The sequence below is a fragment of the Watersipora subatra genome, chromosome 5 (assembly GCF_963576615.1).
Source record: "Watersipora subatra chromosome 5, tzWatSuba1.1, whole genome shotgun sequence".
NCBI classification, from domain to species: Eukaryota; Metazoa; Bryozoa; class Gymnolaemata; order Cheilostomatida; family Watersiporidae; genus Watersipora; species Watersipora subatra.
In genome coordinates this window covers 6145177-6169123 of record NC_088712.1, presented here as the reverse complement: position 1 = coordinate 6169123, position 23947 = coordinate 6145177, and positions in this window count along the sequence as shown.

Below are 23947 nucleotides of genomic sequence, written 5' to 3'. Positions count from 1 at the left end.
AAAATTGTGTTCGTATTATTTTAGTTTCATTTGATAATGGCCTTTTCGTAGCTTGTGATACTCTCTATGACATGTACTATTTTCCCACTAACAAATGTACGTTTGCAGAATGTTCCAGGAATGTTCCAAAAAGTCCCACAATTGTTTCATCACAAAGTTGTCACAAGATTGTTGGCAGACACATTTTCAATGCTCCAGCAACGCTGGGGGAAATACATTGCTCGAACATATTTCTCATACCGTCTCTGCAACGTTGTTGGAAATACGTTGCTGGAATGTTCAGCAAATGATCTTGGAAAAAATTACCAGAATATTGCAGTTAGTAGCTAACATCCCAGGATGGTTACGCTTAGAACATTGATGAGATATAAATGCTGGAATATTTCAAACATTCCTATCTTGTATTCATAACATTGGTATTACACACCTATCATACCTTACCCTCAAGACTTAGTTAAGCGATAATGATCATAAAAAGTTTAAGATTTTAGATCACTTGCCCCCTGACCACTTACCCCCTAGGCTATATACCCCCACGTCAACAATTACCCCCAGGTCAATTACCCCCACATAACACATAATACAGTTTAACTTAGATCAGTTAATTTTTGGTTTAAATCACATGAGCCACTTGCTAATTTATCATGGTTTAATTAGTAGTTGATAATGAATAATTAAAAAGACACTTTACCTACCTTAGTTTGTAAATAAATGCATTTATTTACAAACTAATCACGAAATTGTATTTTAATACAAACAGATAGTAATTTATATGTATTTGCAAAACATGTACATGTATGGAAATTTAGTTTTAAATCTTAATTCATATAACATTTACATTGAAATCTTCTCCACATGATGTTACTTTGTATTCTTCAGGAATGACAATCTCCTCAGAGGTCTGGGGAACTAGTGTATTCCTCTGCCTATAGTGCGAATGGCTAGGATATGTGTAGAAGCTTCTGTAGAAGACATGTAGTGCATGTCTTTTAACTGACTGACGCAGTTTCAGAGCCTCCGAACGACCAGTAGGAACGACGTGTGTGCTCATTGGTCTTCCCAATAATTTATTTACCTTTCACTTTCATTTTAGCTTTGCACTGTTTATCATTCCATCTCATTTCACACTCATGTGAACCAAATCTATTTGCTAAATTTTTCTGCTTTACATATACGAATCCTTCATACACTAACTGTGAACCTCTTTTAGTACTAGTAATGAACTCCATGATAAATTTTATGATACTAAAGCTACAACACATTTTTAACTTATGTATGCATGCTTTAACTGTCTTAGCTCTTTACAAGTTCTGCTTCAAAGAATCTATCCAACCCAGGATCAAGGCATTGAGCACATTTGATATGTACCCTGAGAAGCTCCATTATGCAACCCATTCTTGGTTGACATCTGTACTCATGGAATCAAAACAATAATTAATTTTCTAAATTCCTTACAAGTTCAATTTCAAAATATCTAATTTATGATCAAGGGTATTGCACTTATAATTAGTGCTTAGTGGAAACTCTTCAAAGATATCATGGGGAGGGAGTAATTGACCTGGGGGTAATTGACCTAGGGGGTATATAGACTAGGAGGGTATGTGACAAGGGGGTAGGTGACTTGATACCCAAGTTTAAATGTAAATGCACACATGACTGCCTATTCTGTTTGTGCAGCCAACTACATTTGATTATCATACCAATGTGTCATATTGTTAAATAATATTTTAATATTAGTAAATAATATGGTATAGTAAGACAAAACATATACAGTCAAACATGGATAACTCGACCTTCAAGGGACCGAGCAAAAGTGTTCGAATTATCAGAGCATTCAAGTTATCAGAGCACTGTCACAAGTCCATATATTTACTTAATTATTAGTAGATACATGTACATATACAAACTATAATATAAATCAAAAGCACAAATGGCTTGTTTCAAATTAAATGCTTCTAATGTAAAGTTTAAAACGTTTTCATGAAAAAATATAGAGATTTTTCTATCACTTGAGATTGGTTTGTTGTTTGAGGTGATGTTATTGCCAGGACGTTTTTCAGATTGACATTGGCAAAACTTGATCGTTGTTGAAATGCTCAAAAGAAAAGACATTTTTTTCTTTTGGGATTTTACCCACGATCAATTTTGCCGTTTTTTCTTGAAGTTTATGCAGATTACCTTACTTTACCTGGGATTTGTTAAGAGCAACACTCCGAGGCAGTTCAATTAGAAGTTTTACGAGGTTTTACGGTACATTCTATATCACTCACGCTTTTTTAATAGATACTTATTGAATGTACACACGTATTTTGTGTTTAGGTCAAACGATGAATAGTTTTTTGTAGTTCAGACAACTAGAGGTGGAACGAGACAGGTTTTTTTAAGTTCGAGACGAGACTCGAGACACTGTCTTGTAAAAATTCGAGACTCGAGACACGAGACAGTAAAATAATGAGCATTTGGTGATGATTTCACTACACAAGTACTAGCTACTTGGTATATATAAATTAATAAAACTATTTTTAAATTGAATTTTCACCTGGTGTAAACGATTTAAATACAACATTTTAATAGTGATATGTATGTAGTTTTTGTAAACAAAAGTGACACAAACAGCTCTAAAATACCGAAGTTATATATTCTAAGAATTTTGAGTTTGATTGACCATAGTTATTATAAACATATTGCTTTGTACATGTATATTTTTACCATCTATTGAATAGTTCTTACTTTTTAATGTAATGTGTAATGAAACCGATAGCCGTCGCTAAAAGAACACACGATAACACTTTCATTCTTATCGTTTCATTAATGTTAAGTTTTGTTTATGTATTAACTGTAGTATGTGAATTATATTTAAATTGTACTCATGAAATTATATTAATTACTGTATACATGCACATGTATATTGTTATATTGAGTTAACAAAACGTCATTGTTAACCGAACACAGACTATGGTCGACACGGCCTTTCGTTCGTTTCTCCGTGTCCGGGCAAGTTTTACCCGCCATTGGTAGTATATACGTAAAAGAGGCCCGAATTTTATGAAGGGCAGTTGGTGTTTAGACACGATACGATAAAATACAGACATTTTACCTGCAAAAGTTATCCAATTTATTAAATTGGATTATCCGAAGAGTAATTAGATACGACCTGGTATCTGTTTTAAGGACACAGAACCGAACTAAAATATAACAAGGCCGTTGTCCAGACTACATGATTAGACTCAGTGGCCAACATAATCAATAGCGACAGGTAGTAACGGACCGGGTATAACTTTAAAGGCAGCTGCCCGCAAGCCAGTACAATATATGGAGTCGTTGCTACCGCAAGAAGCCATGTTTTAACAACCGTGCGCAGGCGCTTTATTTCTATTTCCTGTCTCGAGTTTGGCAATAGCTAAGTCGAGACGAGACCGATACGAGACAGGTCGATACTCGAGACGTCTCGTGTCTCGTTCCACCTCTACAGACAACGTATACGTTTAATTACAAAATTTTTTAAGACGTTTTAAACATTCAAAATTCCGACGTTGATTCAACACGGAATCAACGTCGGAAAACTATTCATCACGGGCTAGCCGGGTCACGCACTCAAGAATTTTCGCCACGCACATACAAAACAACATGCGATTTTTGTTTTGTATGTGCGTGGCAAAAATCCTTGCGCGCGTGACCCGGCTAGCCCGGGCTATTCATCGTATCGCAGTATAAATCAAATTTCACCAAACTTTTAGAAAAGTCGTTGACAAAAATATTTTGCCGATGGTGGTAATAACGACGCTTATGAATTACGAAAAGAGGAAGTTTACCTCTATGGCTTTGAATAAAGTGATTTTCTAAAGCGATAACAACCGTTTCGGTAGCCGTTGGGCAAAAAACCAGTTCGAATTAACAGTGTTGAGTTCGAGTTATCTATAGCAATTTATCATTACGTGGGAACGGACCAAAGGAAATGTTCGAATTAACCATGTGTTCGAGCTATCCGTGGACGAGTTATCCATGTTTGACTGTATAGGACAAAATCAATTTAGGGCCATCTAATCAGTTCTGAGGTATTTATCACACTCATGCATCATAAACACACCCTGATGCATCATCAGTTCTAATGGAACCTAGTCATTGTTGCTATATTTTTTAACAAGTGCGAAAATTGAAATTGGTAAAGACCTTTATTTCTTTACATGAATCATTCAAAATTATCATAGTTTTTCTACATTATTTTACTTGTTTTTATTTCTGTAATAAAAAGTATATAAAACCTAATTTGCTTCCTTTTAAATAATTTGTCATTATCAAAAGGCTACATCTTAAAAACAAAACATGTGTTCCGGTGTTGGAACATAACACAACAATGATAATCAAATAACAATTGTAGAACATTATCAAAAATGTTTGCAGGAAATGTTATTTTACAATAAATTTACGTTGTTAGTTGGGATAGTCTGTATAAATGGGGTATAAGACAGCATATGGATCTGGTTTGACTTAGACTTAGCTAAATGAAGCAAACCTGAATTCAGTGCTACACACTATATTTATGATAATCTTTATACAACTACAAAGTCTCTATGATACATATAGGTACGGTCGATAGTCTAATATAAATGTTCAGCATATCCATGAGTTTTAACTTTTATTGCATTGATGAAGGACTTGCTAAGGAAGCTTTCTTGACACATGGAAACTGTATCATTACCATATCATACAATGATAGACTCATATACATAACTCTGCTAGTAAAAAGTACTCACTGCTGATAAGCATCCCATATTTTTCTATGCCGAACCTTAGAGATGGCTATACATGTGTGCAATACTGCCTTGTAATTAATGTTAATGTATTGAAGCATCAGAGTAGATAAAATAATTAAATTGAAATTTTAGCAATATATATATATATATATATATATAAGTACTGTTGAATTGTTCTATGCCGAGCCATAGAGATGGCTATACATGTGTGCCATGCTGCTTTGTGATTAATGTTAATGTATTGGAGCATTAAAGTAGCTAAAATAATGAATATAAATTTAAAATGACTGTATTTTAAATTATTGTTTTTGATCAAGCTAATAAATAAATATAATTGGGAAAACTATTTATTTCAATTATTTTAAAGCAAAAAATTATTTTAAAAAATTACGTGGATTTTTTGCATAAACGATTTTGGAAGCAGGTTTTGAATAACAAAATAAATGATATCCTACAGAATTACAGACTTTCTAAAAACACAATTGTGATGGTGCAATCTGAGTGTCCACTTGACTAGCAATTTTGTGTTTGCTATTAGTGCTAGCACTCAATTATTATATCTTGCATGCTTTATACGACATACTTTTCCCTTATTCACAGGTGGTAGCTGTGAGATAATGCTAGGAATTGTCTCTAGTGATGGGTTTATAATTGATAATCAACTCAAACTTCGACCTTCTAAATCTTTTCCAAAGTCCATCAAACTCCTTCAGACAGTCCCTTTACCATCATATCCTTATTCAACCAAAGTCTGGAAATCTCAAATATTAACTGGAATGTCTAATAAAGCAGTAACTACTATTGACAACAACTACCAAGTAAAAGGTTCATTCATCACATTCAACAACTACCCTGGAGCAATGGAGGTCTACAAGGACAGACTATATACAACAGTGTATGGTGATCCTTGGACCATTTATGTACATGATCAGCAGAGAAAGAAAGTCACTTCCTGGGCTCACGATGACTATGATGGCAGCTGTACCACCGGATTAGCCATCACATGTGATAAAGTAGTTGCTCCAGACAGAAAGAACAAGCTTCTCATCATCTACTCACTGACAGGGCATAAACTCAAAGACATTTCTTGTCCTCCGCTTAGCCAAAATTGGGTCTCACTCTGTGTTGCAGGATCAAACAAAGTTGTTGTGTCCGACTACCTCTCATCTAAAATCTGCTGGATAGACATCTCTCAAGGTCAGCTGCTTTGGACCTGTAAAGATGCGCATCCGCCACTAGGAGTAGCATGCTATAGAGAGAGGTATATCCTGGTGGCAGCACTCAACAGAAGCACTGTGACAATCCTGGATAGCTCAACTGGTTGGTTTATTTATAAATGATATACAGAATATGTGTGAGCAGTTGTGTTGACAAATGTGCTGTACAATCTAGTAATTGATAGATATACTAGTAGATACATAATGTTGATGTAAACACATGTAATCCTACTCTGACAACTTTTCATAGTGAAATTAAACACTACACGTATTAATAGAGAGCACTGATAGTCCACTTGCTATAGACTTATTATCAGCTCAGGATTCAGAGTAGCTGTTTAATTTTCACCATTACTCATTAGTTAGCCATTTATTTTGGATTTGTCTGCACACTCAGCATACTATCGCTGATCAACTGAATATCATATAATTTAATGGTATGATATCCGGTGATATCATCAGGTCTCAAAGTTGTACATAAAACTATGGACAGTTCTGCTACTAGATGGAAAATTAGAGGCACTTACAATGTGTTCCAAAGGTGTGGAGGAACATACTTTCAATGAGGCAAAACAAAAATATTTACCAATTTAAGTTTATAATGAAAAAATTGCCTTTTGCTCTACTATTACTTATGATGCTATAGTAAATAGATGGCATTGGCCATCTTAATGGTACTACAATCAATTAAAACAAAACAAAAATAACTTGTGTTCAGTCGCTCTGTAAAGTTTGAACTCAATTTAAGACAAGCACACTTTGTATTACAGCTTGTTTAAATTAAATAAATTAAGTATAATCTTATATTCATAATACAAATCTTTGTATAAACCATTTCACTTTATTTAGTCAATGAAGTTTGTATAGTTGCTTGCCTACCCATATCAGCCAGTCTTGAATTGCGGGTCACAAGTATAATTTCCATTAAGCTTTTTATACTCTGCCATTGGCTCCCCTAATTGCTGGTATTTGGCATCATGCCAACCTTCCTGCGACTGTAAGAAGTAGGCTAATATGAGGAACTAGTTATTGACACCATGTTCATAATTTAATCAGGTAGCACTTCATCTATATTTATTCTGCAAGATGGGCGGTTGAAAGGGCGACCCGTCAAAGGAGCTGAGGCTTGCTTTCCAATAATTAGGCTAGGGCTGTACTCTCAGCTTAGTGTAAACATAACTCAATAAGTTAGGGCATAGCTAAGGAAGTGATAATTTTAAAGTGTGAAGCTTATGAATAAAATTTAACCAATTATTGTAACAAAAAGTAATTAAATACATGTAGCAATTAAAACTTTTGGAGGTTTTATTCTGCAACAAGTAGTGAGGTTGTAGATTCTAGCGTTAAAATTTGTTGGAAAATCTACTTTAAACAAAAAGTCTTTCAACGCACCTCTAACTAATTAGCTGTGAGGAGCATTGGTGCAGTTCTATGGCAGCGCAGTGAATGATAATTTTTTGTTGATGAAGGATAGCGTTTCTACTAGCTTTTCTCATAAGTGACTGTAGAGTACAGCAAACCTTCAATTTAAGAGTATTGAAATCAGGAGTTTGCTGAGACTGTTGTTTATACTTAATATATTGTAGGTGAGGTAGTCTCAGAGCTGACAGACAGCGCGATTGAGAGTGGCAGTGTGTTGGACATGGACATCTCTGGAAACAGGCTAATTGTAGCTAACTACCGCAGTAAGAACATAGCAGTCTTCCAGTTACAACCTTAGCTGCTGCTTTATCAGTCTGAGTTGCTGCCTTTTCTTTCTTATTATGAACTATAACTACTCTACAAAAGCTAATAGAAATGTACCCATGTTGTAAGAATGGTTTTGATTTAGCGGTCTACTGCTCAGTAGAATTACTGATTTGCCGTACACAACAAAGGTTAATGTTTCTGTCATCAAGAGTTGTCTTTCTTTGCCCTTACTTTGATCGCTATGATTGGTTGGTTCATGAATAAAATTAAGCTTTTTTAAGATTTTTGGCTCATGATCTGATTTCTCGGCAAACCAATTAATAATTATCTTTATTTGGACAACTTTTAACCCTCATCATGAAGTTTTTCATGCTCTAAGAACATATAAAATTACCAGTAATTATTTCATATGGTAATGTTTCCTGTTGAAGAATAGATATATGATTATAGTTTGTTGCCTTGAAATAAGCTGACCTACTTTTGATATTAGTCCACGAGCTCATTAAATTATATTTTGTGTCAAGTTGACGTTGTACTAGCTTTATCAACAGTAACATCATATTAATTCTTTGTTTAACTTATATGTTTGTTGTTTTTAGTACTTCATGATTCATATCAACCAACATATTCCAGACACTGCTACATTGTTGTTTTGTATAATAAATCTAATTTCATATAACCGGTTCAATAACTGAAGATGTTCTTAGAGTCCATAAAATAAAGACTAGGAAAAGCTCTCCATATTGTATTGCTATATATTTTATTCATCTGTAATTTGGCCATCATCTGTATTTATTAATTTAAAGTCATAATTTTTTTTGACTTACATGTACTGTTAGTTCCTAACGATATTCGTCCGAAGGTGTTGGTCTAGAAAGAGTTTCATAGCCTTACATAATATGATACAAGATAATTAACAATTTCGCGAGAAAGTATCAGCAATTTTTTTCCACTTTAAGTAGTTTTTTTGTATTAGAGGTAATCTGATGGCTAAAATGCTTCAAGATTAAAATGGACAAAACATGACGGCCTGACAGAGCGAGTAGGATTCAAACCAATAGACTGCTTTACATAGTATAGCCTCTGACCATTGATTTATACTAACCTTAGAATGGCCCAGATTAATGCTCAGCGTAATACTTTGAGCGCCATCTTGAACGACAATACATGGTCACGCTCTCATTTATAGTAAGCTAGCAACATTGCACAACATTTAGTTTCAATGAGCTTGTGGGTGCTTTTATCCATCACCAATCCTAATCCACCAATATATCAAAGTCAAGATGAAGATCTACATGTTCATTAAACCTATAAATCAAAGTCAACCTAGCTAAAGATCTACAGATTCATATGCTATAAACTTTGTTGTAGATGGCTATTGACACGGTTTCAACAATAGGTAGACAACTCTAAATTGGCTCTATGTAATTTGCATTTCTTATCAACAGATTTTTCCATTAGATTTAAGGGTATCATTTGAATTCCTCGCCTTACCAGCCTAGTGAATTTTAGCTTTAAAACTTATTGACTATCTAATAAGAGATCACAAAAGTTGTTTACATTGCCAAGAGCAGAACACTCGTCAAGAATGTTGTATACATTTGACTTAAATTTGGAAACCTACATTGCTTTGTTCAAAAAGTAGTTGGGTTGGCCTTGAGCTTAGATTAGCTTTAGCTATTGCGCCAGAAGGTCTCGACACTTAATATATTTTGATTTGTGTTATATTTATATGTATTTTTTGTTGATATAGACCAAAAGCAAATTAAAAATATTAACTACAGTACGCTTGACTACAATATTTATTTGTGGTTTAGAAAATAAATGATCTCTGCATAAAAAATGAGTTGGATGCTCGGATGCTAAAACAACCTCTAAAAGCATTATATATAAAAAGTATATAATAAATTAAACAACTAAATGTCTTTGAACTGTACAATTCGTATGCATATATACATGTAAAGCAAACTATAAATCTTAAATACATTATATTTGAACGTCAAATTTGTTTGTGATTCAGAAAATAATTGATCTATGGATAGAAAATTAATGAGCCAGATGCTCTGATGATCCTAATATAATGTCTAATAACATTATAGTATACATAAATTATATAATAAATTGAACTATTATTTGCCAGCAAACTGTACAATTTGTATGCATATATATATAGAGAAGTCTTAAACATAATTACTAACTTAAACTGGCTATAGACAATTTATGTCACAGCGACATACCAGTTCACTGTCCTCTAAATAATATGTTTTTTGTAACATTTTGCCTGATGTTCCCTTTATATAAATTTAGGTTTCTTAAGTTGGAAAAGTGGTGCTGTCTTAACTCAAAAATATGCTTCAACTACTAAAGTTAGTAGTGAAAAGTGAGGATTATCAATTCCTACAGAAGTGTCAGTACAATGTTGCTTTAATTCAAATATATCATAGAGTGAAATCTTTTCTTTTACACACTTCACAATCTTAAGATATTTCAAACATTGATTTGCTGATGTAGACGCCTTCAGACACTTTCGGTGCAGATAACAGTTGTTACAACATCATCAGGAGAAATCAAGCCACCATTGTTCTTATTTCCTAATAGAACATAAATATCATCATACTTGCTAACTTCCTTACACTGAATTAGGGAGAGTCAATGTGGCCAACAACACAATTTTTAAGCAGTTTTCTGACAAGCCAACCAGATAAATATACAGCAATGTTACCAAGAGCAGGATGTGATGTAATGTTTAACATTCATTCGGCAAGCATAGTTTGTCGGTAAATAATATCTTCAACACAATCTTCACTAACAACAGTTGGAGGCACATAGTTGGGTAGTAGAACTTTGTAACAATTCAGTGTCATCTATAGATATAATATTACCAGTAGCTCCTGGTGTAACACCGCATCTTGAACCAGGCGCCTAAAGGTATGCTTGAACTGCTCTACTGCTGGATTGTGGTTTCAGGCTCTTAAAATAATAACAGTTATCCTTTGTTGCAGTTAGAAGTAAAATGGGAATGGGGCTAAAATATGGACTGAGTAATAATGATTTTTATAAGAAAATTGTTAGACAGTTAAGGTATCAGCCAAAATGTCCCATTACAATCAAACATACCAAGAAAATAGATTCATAGTCAATCAATATCATGACGTCCAGAAATATATGAATTGCTTATATTTAGATTTTGGCTTCCATTATCTTGACGCTTAGCTATATCATTTTTTGTATTATCCTTGAGTTGGCCCACTTGACATATTTTGTTTGAAAGCAGCGTGTGGTCTGAAAAGCTATATCCAACAGGTGAAATTGAATACTGGAAAGCATAATATGTGCGTTTTCAGCTACACTTGAATGAGACGATTTAACAAGCACTGTACTACATACCACACCTCCGCATGGCATTAAACAACAACTCAAGATGGTATTGATAGAACTTGTACATCAACAGGTAATGTTGATGAAATATAACGTTTTGATAAATACGCTAAGTACTTAATAAAAAAACAGCTTTAAAATATTTGGTGTTGAAATCTTACATGAGCTTGTAGAAATTGCATCAATTTAATGGTTCCAACAAATGAAAAAAATAACAAGTGTTTATGATTTCGCTATGTCTATTCTATAAAATTTAAGCCAAAAATTAGTTGTTTGTCACCGATTTAAATATGCAATGATTTTTTTTAGATTTGTTGACTTGCCCTTTTGCAAGAATTAGGATATAAAATGTTATATTCAAAATAGCTTAGGCCTACATGTAGCAGTTATTTACAGTAACTGCCTATTTTAGTATTCACTTTAAAGTAGTAGATTTAATTGAAATAGCTTGAGTTTTGAAAGGTAATTTTACTAGGTAAAACAAAAAATATATAAAACTATAATTATTAAGCTGCACAAAGTTGCAAAACTCTACTTGAATTACCACTATTCCACATATTCATATGTGTAAGTTATATTTCCGTTTTCTAACCTTTACAGTTTTAGTGTATTATGATGCAACTTTTTACATCTTATTATAAACCCCAAAATCATTGTAATCTTACTCTCTTCTGATGAGTTAAACATAAAACTAACCATGATTAATTTGGCGTTTATTGACTTTGTATTTTACAATAAAAACTTTCAACCATATTAAATATTTTGCCACTTCATTAAAACTTATTGCAAGGAATTTAAAACGTTCAATCTAATATTGACCAAATAAATCATGCCTCACTCAATTGTTAATACTTTGAATAATAATATCAAAAACATGGTTACTTAACACATCACAATATCAATTGTTAGCTGACATAAAATAAATTTTGTTGCGAGATTTAAAATTGGAAAAGACAAAGGTTAAACTATTATGATTCTCAAGGCTTAAAATAACCGTTTAGAGATATTTCTAGTAGGCTATATTATGATTTTAAGTTGATAAATATCCTTAAAGACAATCAGATTATGATTGTTGATGTTTTAAATTCATGTCTGTCATTAGTATTTGCCTTTTTTAATAAATATAAAACCTTTTGCTTTATTTCTATGTTTTTCTATAATTGGTTAGATCATGATTTTTTACATATTTTCATGGCTGTTTTGCAACCAAGGCACTCTAGGCTTTAGATTATTGATAATTTTGTTTGAGCTATGTAGTGACACAGACACAACATGTTTAGTAAACCAAAAAAAGTTCCCCTAATATCCTAAAAGGTTTAGAGTTTTTGTGCTCAAGGTTTACAAATTACCCAGAACCCAACATCCACTATCCACTGTTTCACTGTCCTTCCTCCAGTTCCTAAAGGCTTTGTGTTGCATGTAGTTGTTAACCATTCTATAGCTCGACCAACTTCTGCAGTATTTTGTTTTTCCAAACATTTTACAATTTGGTGTATCGCAATTTCTGCTAGCTGAAAAAAATACCTCACATTGCAGTTCATGTTTAATGAAAAAGCATTAGTTTAGTTTATAAACCACTCATTATTTTTGACGACTTTTATCATCAAGTAGACATTAAAATGCTAAACTATATTTTTAACAAACAAATATTGTTATCAAACTTTAGCTGTAGTTCGTCTAATAATGAAATGTACTTTTGCCAAAATCAAAACAAGATAAAACAACAACCTTAAGGAATCTTTCCCTTCAGAGTGTCAATCAATGGAATAAAAGCGGTTCATAGATCTTCAACGTTTTTGTGAAAAATCTCAACTTTTTTAAATTTAAATTATTTGATATTGTGTAAGTTATAAACTTAACAAATAATAATAGTATTTACAATAGTAATAACAACAACAATAGTACTAACAATAAAAGCAGTTGAAATAGTATTTAAAAATGTATTTATAAAATAAAATGATGAATAAAATTAAAGACATAAAGTTTAAAGGCGTGAACGACATACATGGCTTGCAGTAGATGCTGTGTCTGACAGCCTTTCTGTGGCACACGCAAAAAACAAACCAAACAGACACCGGTCGTCACAAAGTATTTGCCAAGATGGAAGATCAGCAAATCAACTTAGGAAGAAAACCATGCTGAATAATATCATGGTACCAAAATTTTATTATGATAATGACTCTAGGAAAAATGGGTGAATGGAGATGATGATCAAACTGTACCGAGATAAAGATAAAACTGGCTATGACAGGTTAGACACACGTAAACCAATCAAAGACTATCATCATGAAGCAAGGATTAACAGATGTGCAACTGAAGATTGGGGATGAGAGTTAAAGCAATTGTCAAACTTGAGATAAAATTACAAAGGGATGTTTGACGCATTGTCTGAAGAAAAAGGAAAGGTTTTAATTCTGGCTATATTGAAGATCTTAGAGAAAAAAGATAAATTATACTGCCACTGCAATATATTCCAAATAATTTGATTACAGGGATAAATAAAATCAATAACATTAACAAACATGTACCCATAGAGTTATCTCCCCCTTAAGTGATAACTGTGTATTCAACAACACGAGCGTTTCCGGTGCCAACAAGGAGCATTTAGGCCACGCCCCTTTTTTGTGCTAGTCAATCGTAGTGATCGACAGAACAATAACGTCAGCCATCCGAATGATCATGAATTTCCAGTTAAGATAGTAATTATTGCTCATATTAAAGAAATGATGATTATAGTTTATTACTCTAATATATGCTTATTATTTAAGGCAATTCAATACCTACATGCATTGAAAAGGCACTGAATAGATGGTGTTAAGTAAGTGGGTTAATGCAATCAGTTACTCCAATGATATACAGCCCTCACACATGAGGGGCTGTATATCATTGGTTATTCATAGATAAGATAGATAGTCATAATGGGGTTGTATTACATTGGTGGGATGGGAAGCTAATCGACTGCCATCAACTGAAAGTATTGACATTGTTTGGTGATAGAGTGATTCATTGTCACCTCAGTTCACAAACAGCCCTTGCATTTAATCTTAGATGTCAATACATATCAATCAAATACATAGACTAGCTTGAAGCAAAGATGTCCACTAGTTAGTGGACATCTTTGCTTGATGTAAGCAAGCAAAAAGTTTGAAAGTTGCAGTGGCAAATGTTGTTATATGTTAGATAAAACAAATTATACTTAATTATACTAAATTATAATTATTAAAAAATAAAATAGACTTTTTATTACTTTATTTATGAAATAAAGTAATAAAAATTAGCTATGATTACAATAACTTTTTATTGTAATCATAGCTAAACAGATTATAATTAGCATTACTTGCTAATTAATTTACATTTAAACACATTTGCAGTTTCATTTTTTTTCCTAATTCATTTCAACAAAAAACTTATTTTATGATATGAAATTTAAAAGTGGTAGTTGTTTGAATAAGCTTGAAAACATTTACAGTTGTTTTTATTTTCTCTCTTCTCTTCTTTTATTTCAGTTACACAAAACACTTTTCATAATAGGTTGTTTGAAAGTTAAAATGGCAAATGTTGTTATATATTAAATAAAAATAAATTATACTTAATTCTACTAGCTATAATTATATAAAAATAAAATATACTTTTTTATTACCTTATTTATTAAATAATTTTTTATTGTAATCATAGCTAAACAGATTATATTTAGCCATTACTTGCTAATTATTTTACATTTAAACACAATTACAGTTTTATTTTTTTCCTAATTTATTTCAACAAAACACTTCTTTCATGATATGAAATTTAAAAGTTGTAGTTGTTTGAAAAAGCTTGCAAACCTTTAGAGTTGTTTTCTTTTTCCTCTTAATTCATTTAAACTGCTTAAAAATTCTTTCTTATGATATGAAGTTTAAAAGTTAGAATAGTAAATGTTATATAAAAACAAATTTTTTGTCCAAATACTTTTTTATTACTCGGGCAACACCGGGTAGAACAGCTCATAGTTGATGGCAGTTGATTAGCTTCCCATCACACCAATGTAATACAACCCCAGTATGACTATGTATGTTATCTATGAGTAACTGCTTGCATTACCTTCACTTTCACTCACTATCTATTTATTGCCTTGGCAAGTCATGTAGGTATCAGGGATTACGTGTATGTCACAATTTCCATTTTCATAATTCATTTCCATATTATTTCCATTTCCATAACATTTCCATAATTCATTTCCATATTATTTCTATTTCCATAGCATTTCCCTACTTCATTTCCATATTATTTCCATAACATTTCCATAATTCATTTCCATATTAATTCCATTTCCATAATTCATTTCCATATTATTTCCATTTCCATATTATTTCTATTTCCATAATTAATTTCCATATTAATTCCATTTCCCTACTTTATTTCCATAGTATTTCCATTTCCATATTATTTCCATTTCCATAATTCATTTCCATATTATTTCCATTTCCATGTTATTTCTATTTCCATAATTCATTTCCATATTAGTTCCATTTCTATAATTCATTTCCATATTATTTCCATTTCCATATTATTTCCATTTCTATAATTCATTTCCATATTAATTCCATTTCCATAATTCATTTCCATATTATTTCCATTTCCATAAAAGTTCCATCATTCATTTTCATATTAATTCCATTTCCATAATTCATTTCCATATTATTTCCATTTTCATATTATTTCCATTTCCATAATTCATTTCCATATTATTTCCATTTCCATAAAAGTTCCATAATTCATTTCCATATTAATTCCATTTCCATAATTCATTTCCATATTATTTCCATTTCCATAGCATTTCCATAATTAATTTCCATATTATTTATATTTCCATACCATTTCCATACTTGTAAAATAAAATTTCCATATTCATTTCCCTAAAATTATGGAAATATTTATGTTTATGGAAATGAAAAAGTAAACATTTCCATAATATGTTTAGCAATCCCTGGTAGGTATCGAATTGCTTTAAATAATAAGCTTATATTAGAGTAATAAACTATAATCATCATTTCTTTAATATGAGCATTAATTACTATCTCAACTGGAATTCATGATCCTTGTTTAACCCTTCTCATGGCTGATGTTATTGATCTAGTCAACCACTACGACTGACTAGCACAAAAAAGAGGCGTGGCCCAAACGCTCCTTGTTGGCACCGGAAACGCTTGTGTAGTTATCACTCTGAGGGGAGATAACTCTATGCATGTACCTACTAGAATTAGGACAGATTTCAGACACCCATGTGAGTGAAACAAGTTTGGGTTAGTGAAACACTTTTAGACTATTGTTTCACCAACACTGCATTTACTTCTAGGTGATTGCAGTGTTGGTAACACAGAAGCTTAAGAGGAAGAGGAAGAATAGTCAAAAACTAAAATGACACATCGGACTTTCCAATAGAATGAAAAAGCAAAGACATGAATTAGACTGATTAAACCAAGACAAACAGAGAAAGCTTAAGATAATTACAGCAATGAGGTGAAATATGAACACAACATAAAGGAAGAATTGGCAATAGAGTTAATGAGAAAAAAAGCAATGACTAGGATCAACTATGGTTAAGATCAAAAGATAAGTTGACAAAGTCAAAATATTTTGGAATGAAAGGTTGAACAAAGACAATTAACATTTTTTTATTAATAAATACAGAAAGAAAAACATATTAGCTTAGCAGTGTGAAAAAAAAAAATTCTTGAAAAATCGAATTAAGAAATAAATTGCAGTCTATAATAAGACAGAAATTTAGCTGAAAACTTGAAACATATCTGGAAGGAAATTACACTCATGATGATATAAGGATGTGCATGAAAATTTGACAAAGTACTTTCAGGAAAATGCCCCACTTGAAATCACATATGCCTGATAGATTATGAAAGTTCCGATAAAAGAACCTCATTAGAGTGCGAAGAAAGCCTGAGAAATATGTTGATGATAGCCTGATCAATGGAACACTACAAACAAAATGACAACAAAAATTACTCATTTTCCTTTAGAAAAATAGAGGTACAAGCACAGCGGAGAAAACTATAGACACAATGCTATTTTCCTACATGTATATTCTAGAAATGGTAGTCTTCAATTATGTCAGACGATATTTACCAATATCCTGAATGCATTGGATTGATTGAAATAAAAACCAGAAAATATGTCAATGCTAGACCAGAAAATATTAAAACCATGTGAAGCAAAGAAGACCAATATATTCATGCTTTGAAATGATTATCAAAGAGGCTTACAATTTGATACCACGTACATCGATGTTAGAGACAGTTCAGATGACAACAGATTCCAAGAAAATATAAGTTTTTCTAAAGCGAGTTCTGATAAAGTGGGTCGGCACACAGCAATCCAACAGAGAAAACATGGTGCCAGTGAACATGAAATGAGTATATGTAAAAAAGATTAAATATTTTCTTTACTGTTTGTCAATAGTCGTATACCTAGGTGTGTTTTAATACAGCCTGCAAAGCAAAGATAAGTGATGAAAAAGAATGCCAATGACTAGACACATACTTTACTTTCTATAGAAAATCTGAAGCTGTATGAAAAGAGCAAAAAAGAGTTGAAAAGCTAAGTTCAGACGGTCCGGCTATTCACATATAGAGTCAGAATTAGGATTAAACCAGAATATTGTGCTTTGTTGGCTTTGAAAGAAACAAGACTACTGGACAATGAAATGTTGAAAGGTCTCAGAAATTGTGACTATAAATATATGAGTTGCTAGAAAATTGTCAAACCAAAAAGAAATTGTGCAAAATAAATGAAAACAAACAACAAAAAAGTGAGCAAGGAATATGGAAATAAGTATATATTATTACTGAGATATCAGTTAAGAAAACAAAACAAAAATACAACAATTAACGCATAAACTGTGGCTTCACTCACATACTTTGCTAGAACACTTAACTGGATAGAAGAAAAATTGAGAAAAATAAATCGGAAAGGTTGCACTTTTATGACTTTAAATGTTATGCTGTCTAAGTGCCATGGTTGGAGTCATAAAATAATTGTGGTAAAAAGGGACTAACAGCAATGTAAAAGACAATAACAAAATACAAATCTGAACTGAAAGATTAAGAGAACTACACCGAGAAAAGCTACAACTAGTTACTGGAGTCAATTAAACAATAATAGTGGAAAAAAGGATTAAAATAAACAAAAAGTAAACAAAAACGTTAGATCAGACAGGAAATAAATTACAAAAGTAATATATTTATGTAGTGTCAGACACCTGAAGGAAAAAAATCCTATGCATAGATAAAAATTGGCATTGTGAAACAAGAGACAGAAGCAAACTTGAGTGAAATTCGGGCACAGACACTACCCACTTCATAGAGATGGACGTATATAGAAAATTATATAGACAGTGCATTGTGTAAAATAGGTGCGAACTGTGAAAAATATCTAATTTCATATGCTATAGAAATGTAGCCAAACAGCAACAATAGAGTAAAACAAAAGACGCAATGGAGTGACAAAAATAGTGCAAAAAATATGTTTAGTCAGTGTAGATTCAAAACCGGTGAACAGCTGGTATGACCACCAGCTTATGAGACTGATGCAGTCGTAGATAAAGAGACATTTTTATATTGGAACATGAGAAGTCACACAGACCATGTGGTACAGGTTAAATAACCAGGTATTGTGGTAGACCACAAAAAGCCAGACCACACAAAGAAATACTACAAGTTCAAATTACTGCGCTGCTGGGATCTGTTAGAAGTCTTAACATGGTTTTCAATATTTTATGTTCGCTGTTCTGACCTTACTTCCAAAAATGTCTACATCATCTCAACATTATTATGCGTTACCTACAATAAAATAATAATAAGAACTGTTGTTATTCGGTGATTCAGTAAAAAATGACTCTGTTCCGACGCATTCATTTCTTTTCATAGTCGAAGTTACTGCAAAAGATACATTGTTGTTTTTGTGTATGTTCTGAAAATTATTTAATTAACCTAAATCTACTTTTCCTATGACCAACTTTTTTTTGTTTTCAACCGGTTTTGAAACTTCTTAAAAATTTTCGCAGATGTTAAAATATGTAAAACCTGAACTAGATGATTGCAGAATGATAAATAAACTAATCGATTAGCATATTAAAGAAAACACAAACGAATAATAGCAAATGTGATTGTTAGCACTTGTTCCTACTTCAAGTGGTTGAGTTGAAGGGTTATAAGCAAAGATTCAGAATCATAAGCATCATAAGAAAGTTATTTGTCTCAGAACAAAAAAATTTGTGGCTGTAACAAAAAACTTTGTTTTTTAATGGAACATATATTATATTTTTAAACTGTTCTGCATTGTTTCAATAAAAAGGTTTAGACACTGTATTAAAATATATAGTTGTTTCAACTGTGGAAATGTTTTCACAAAAAAAAACTGAGGGCCGAGGTATTAATACAAAAACTTAAAATAATAAGTAAAAAATTGTTAAGTTTTTTTTAAATCCCTAAACACTTTTTCTAGCCTTTTTTAATGAGAGCAATTTAACAGTAGCATGTGCAAACAAAAACTGAGCCTCAAACTGAAACACATAAAAAAACTATTTTGGTATGGTACACTTTTGTTGTGTTACTTTGACATGACTTCAGTAACATAATTTGCCCCAAATTTGTTATTTAACCTATCAATTATCTTTTTGGAGATTTCTTGTAAATGTTTAAGATAATTGTTTTTGTTATATCTCAAAAATATTTGAAAATATTTGGCAATATGATTAGTCGTTTTTTTACTGGCACTAGAATGAAACAAACCAAAGATTTTAAAACCTATACTTTCAATATCAGTTTATTTCTATCACAGTTAAAAATATTTAAAAGACTTAAGTTTATTTTGAACAACCTTTTGATGGAAATGATCTTCTTAAATTGAACAATTTGAAGTTGCACACTATTTTTATAGTTTGACCCAATAAAAATTGTTCATTTGAACAAAACGATATAAAAAACAAATGAAGATTTTTTGAGGTAACCAACCCAAAATAAGCCTCTTGCTGACACTGAAACTACTCAACCTACAATTTATCTCTATGAAAAATTACTTCTAGTTTAAAAAACTCAGTTCAAGTTACTGCGGTAAAAATTAAAGTATTTTGCAAACTCTGTTATATAAAATTGATTGTTATGGCAATCAGCTCTAAATTGTCATGCTTGCCCCAAAAGTTGTAGTTGCATGTAATTACAGTTTAGCAAAATTCAAAAGGCTTTGAGTGTAATGGTAAAGCATTGCATCACCACGTCTAAGTGCAGTGCACTCTCAGGATAAGATTAGCCTGTTATATAAATTTTTCAGCTTCTGAAGTGGAATTTGATGTTTTTTTGTTTCATCTAAAAAATCATTTTTCACCATACAAATTCAGCCAAATGTTTACCTGAATTTCAATTTGGCAGTTGTAGTGCTTATTATGTATTATGTATGCACAAAGAGCAACAAAATCAAGTTGCTAAAACACACGGAAAGATTTTTACAACATATGATTTATTAATTCTCACAGTTTAGCCATTTTTGCGTGTAAACGATAATATTTGTGACACCGGCCACCAGAATGTACAACCGTGTGATAATTGGATTGTTCACAATAGCGCGCTACCCGTGCTATATGCTATTATATGACTCACTTTCACTAGTTTAGTAAACAGTGGTTTATAGTGCATTCAACCCCGCTCTTTCACATGGTCTTGTTTATTTTTGTCTCGGACCAATCATAAAGCCAGTATTGCTATTTAACTCTACCCATATTGGTGGTTGCTATGGAATTTTTCATAACCCAAGATTGTAAGTATAGGCTCTAATTGCGGATGCACGCATGTATGTGGTTATTTCCTGTTTTATCACCTCAAGCTAAAACAAAATAGAACCGTCACAAAGTTAGGGCTAGCTGATGCTAACAATTTAGATGAGTATTTCCACTTAGAATCTGACTCAGCTGCCTCAGATCATATTGAAAGCAATCATGAGGATTGTTATAATAGAGGAATCTTAGAAATACAGCTGCTTATGCAATAGGTGGCTGCTAACGACAATGAAAGTAATATCGATAATCCTAATGAATTAAATCAAATGACAGAGAACAATAATCAACCTATCACTGCTGATAACATTTCCATTCTAGCTGTTGACAACAAACTAATAAGTGGATGCAAAATGTACGGAATTCTGTGCTAGTTTTATGTCATCTGAACAAATAAGCCTCATTACAACTGTGTATCAAAGATTACCAAAGGAATCTTTGGATATGGTTGTGTTGGACAAATTGCCACTAACGTAACAAGCAAACCCCTTCAATGCGCTACAATAAATCTCTGCAGTGTACTCTGTGCTACACTGTGAGTGTTAAACTACATAAAATAAGCTCTAGATTGAATGGTCACTTGATCGGTTGATATTTCCGCACCCCCATGCCTTATATAGTCCCCTTTCATTGACCTTACCATGACCTTCCGTATAGTTGGACAATTCCGAATACACTTCCAACACTTTGATATGTCGTTGGATTGTCATTATATGCAGTCATAGAAATATAGCTTGATGAGAAGTACCCAGTTTGAAACATACCCTTTTAATGAAAATCTTCAAGACGGTTAGCTTTTAGTGACATATGTTGTTGACCTTATCATGACCTTTAAAAGCTCAACCGTTTATCGGATTTGAATAAAAGTGTGACCATTATTTTTTTCATTGCTTTAATGCGTAGAATGCCTTGTTTCATCAATATAAGTTGTGTTTAAGTGATCGGTTGCTATGGCATTTTGATTCGTAAACAGATACCATGATTTATGATTCATGAATCTTCAACTTTATCCTGCTTAAACTCAAAACAAATGTTTTAGTTTATTGCGACACCTTTTCTACTAAATTTTGCATAACCTGGGCATTTATAATCCGATTTAAAATGCATCAAAGTCTTCAGAATTTGCTGATTTCAAAGCTTTGCATAACTAAAAAATGTAGTTTTAGCATGATTTTACATTCTGACTGCCTGGGTCTCATTTCTCTTTTAAAACTAGTAGCAAAGTTAGAGCTGTGTTCTCTTTAAACAGAAAATAGGATGACTTTCTTTAACTTGTTATCAAAATTCCACTTTATTATCAAACACTTTATTACATCATTTGGGTGTGTTGCTGAAGTTGTTTGAAAAAACATTATAAACAAGTCCGCTAAAAGTTCTAATGAATGTGAAAACAAAAACTGGTAAATGAAAAAAAAATTAGCAATAAAATTTTGGAATTTCGTAAAATAGTTAACAATTTATTTTAAAACTCAGCTTTAAATAAATAGTATAGTAAGTTAACTTTATTTGAAGTGAATTCAAAGTTTATGTTATGCAGGCATTTGTTATTCAAGTAAAACCCCCTACGTCATGTGCTTCACAATGGTGCTATATAAGGTTCCATTTTATTGCAGATCATAAGCACTAAATGCGCCAAATTAAAAAAACTTACTGTAGGTAACTATAGTTATTACTGTAAGGCTAACACACTATTTTGTTACTAGTTTTTATTAGGTACAACACTTGTAACAATTTTTAAAATTTCCCCAAGTGATGTTTTTGTTATATAATTACTATGGCTTTTATACCCTTGCACATGATTTTTTCGTCATATAATGCCAACCCTAAGTAGAACAAATCAAAATTGTATTATGAGAATGCATTTTATTAAAAAATGTAAAATGGTCACTTTAACATCAATTTAAAATTTGAAAGCTGCGGAAAAGAAAATATTTTGACCCAGAATTTTGTTGATGTGTCCCCTAAACTTCCAACTGTTCAAATCAGAGGTGTTTTGAATTAATACAAAAGAAAATGAAAAAAGCAATACTCAACTGTAATAATAGACATGCCACACGCTTTTGTCATTTCTTTTTCTTTCAACAAAACATTTGTCATGTCAAACAGTCTCGGTAAAACGGTTTCTCTGGCAACTTCAATTTTTTCTTTAATTGATGCAAGAACTTTAATACTTTTGTTGTTCTTTTGTCCTATAAAAAACCTTTTCTCGTGCAAAATCACATTTTTTGTGTTACCGAGTATGCACCAAAAAAAATATGCTTGTTAGTCTTGCTTATATTTATCCTAGTAAATATTATATCACAAACCGATTTGTCAACTAGCCTGCTCTTTGATATTTCGCAGTACAGAGCTGTTTTAATCTAGGTTCTAGTAATTATACTGTGTCACTACTTACCATTTATATTCACTTAACATGATTTCTAATCTTTATCTCAGTGCCTATTTCCAACTTCAAGTTTTTAATGCACTCATTACCTTTAATTTTGTTCTCACAGGCCGATATAAATTACTGTTATTCTCACACTTACCTCACTGATGTTAAATGCTTATTAAAACAGAATTTAGCGTTTGTCTTTGGGAGAAGCTTTGGTTTACAGTTGTTGCAATAGCATTTTTTTAACTTTCAAATCTAGCGGTAAAACAAAGTTTGTCATACTTTTTGTCACTATCAAACTGTGGTAGCAGCTAACAATGATTCTTATAATGCTATTTTAATTATTATTTTTACTAGGTTCTTAACTTTTTATGGCTTTAACTGCCGTTGGCATCATTTTAATATTTCATAATAACCATGCATTTTATACTGAGAATCACTATTTTTCATGTAAGTCTAAGTAACCAAAACACACTTTCTTCCTTTTTATCAAAAAAAACTTAATTCTGTAAAACTGCTGCAAATATGAGCCAAAATGTAGACTTAGCTTTAACAAATGACAGAAAAAACTATTTCCAGGAAAAATTATCTTAACATTTACAACATCGTAGCTAAATTTCACAGATATTGAGACATTTGTTTCATGTTTGTAACTTTTACATAGCTTTTAAGGTTCAATACAATAATTTATGGTTTCTGCAAACGCATTTTTAAA